At 64.8% G+C, this 1666-nt stretch overlaps 1 protein-coding gene across 1 annotated transcript in view; it reads left to right on the plus strand.

Annotated features, from left to right (window-relative positions):
* RNF44 (ring finger protein 44) overlaps nucleotides 1-1666 on the plus strand; it is an 11048-nt gene that overhangs the window by 5458 nt on the left and 3924 nt on the right. The window lies entirely within an intron of this gene.

Consider the following 1666-nt stretch of genomic DNA (forward strand, 5'->3'; position numbering starts at 1 on the left):
AGCCACCATCATCCCGGGGAGCTGGGGACATCCCGCCTGCGGGAGATGTGTCCTTGGGGTGCTGGGAGCCCAGGCAGCGCCACCCCCCACTCCGGGGGTCCTGTGAAGGGGCGAGCCCCTGCGGAGGCGCTCCCTGTCCCCAAGCCCATCGCCGTGGTGTCTGGTCTGGAAGGTGCCCCCCGGGTCACGCAGGGCCTTTGTACCACGTGTGCTCTGAGAATGAGGATGCGGAACTGGAAGCCCTAACACCTCGGGGAGGCTCCTGGGGAGTGGGGTTAAACCTGGGCCACCGCTGCACCCCAGCCTGCTGGCAGGGCGCCTGGCACCCTGGGCAGAGGCTCGGGGCAGAATAAAACACTCGCGGGGCAAAGCCCCATCCTTGAGTGCAGCCCCTTCCCTGGCAGCAGTCACAGGCAGGCTCCTGGGGGGCTCAGCCTGTGGCTTTGGGGTTTTTTTTTCCTTTTCCCCCCAAAACAGTGAGAGAAATTTGCTTTCAGCTTCTGAAATGGTATGGTAGGTGGGGGTGAGGCTTAGTAGAGATCCATGTGTGGCACAGGGCTCACCCCGGTGACTTCCCACCGTGGTTGGTGACGCCTGTCACCCAGGTGCGACATTGCAGCTTCTCCCTGCTGAGGTGAGACCCCCCCCAGCCACCTCCCGGGGCTGAGCAGTGCTCCCTGGGCTGAGGGTGCCCTTCCTGGCCCCTGCGTGCCTCTGCTGTGAGCGCTGAGGAGGAGGAGGTGGGGCTGGAGAAGGAGCTGCTTTGGGAGGGCACACCCCCAGCCTGCGGGCGAGCTGGGTTTAGGGGCACGTTGGGTGCAGTGCCAAGGCTGTGGCTGCTCCCAGTTGCTGGCGGTGGCTGCAGAGCGGCCTGCTGGGCAGCGGGAAGGTGCCCGGGGGAGGCCTCTGGGGGGTTGGGCACATGTGGAGCCTGGGGAAGTGCGGCCCCGCTGCAGGCATCTCTTCTCTGCAGTGCCAAGCTTCACTGGGGCTGGGGGGGACTGAACTGTGTGGCAGGGGGGGGGCTCTGGCATGGGGACACCAGCCAGGCTGGGTGTGGAGATGGGTCAGGGCCTGGGGCTGTGTTCCCCCTGCCTCTGGGGGCAGATGAGGGAGCAGAGCTGCCTGCCCGACTTCGGCTACAGCCCATCCTTGTCCCCCCTTCCATGGGGACGTGCAGTTGCGTCTGCCCTGTATGCAGCAGGGGTCAACGTGTGTAGATTGAGACAGAGCAGGGCCATGAGCCGCGCTGTCCCCCGCCAGCCCCCATGCCTGTCACTAGGGCGGCAGTGTCAGTCCAGCGTAGGACACACAGGAGCCCAGCAAGAGAGAGCAGCCCCTAGAGCAGCACTGGAGCCCGTCTTGGCCAAGGATGCACTGGAACTCCCACTCCCCCGACACAGTTCAGCCCGTCAGCCATCGAGTAGCCTGGGATGATGCTGCAGCCACAGAGCCTTTCACTGCTTGCTTTTCTCTGTGCCAAAAAGAAGTGCTTCTCTCTCATTCGGTGTCTGTGTCTTGCATGGGGGGTGGCTCTGGCCATGCAGTGGAGGGACAATAACCGGGTAACTGGAGGGGGGACGGGCCCTTCCTAGCCTACCCCCCAGGGCAGCCCCAGGAGGTGGGGTGGGTGCAGGTCTGTGTCCTGGAGCAGCAAGAGTTCTGG

This window comes from Egretta garzetta, unplaced genomic scaffold, assembly GCF_000687185.1.
Source record: "Egretta garzetta isolate BGI_Z169 unplaced genomic scaffold, ASM68718v1 scaffold121, whole genome shotgun sequence".
Classification (NCBI taxonomy): Eukaryota; Metazoa; Chordata; class Aves; order Pelecaniformes; family Ardeidae; genus Egretta; species Egretta garzetta.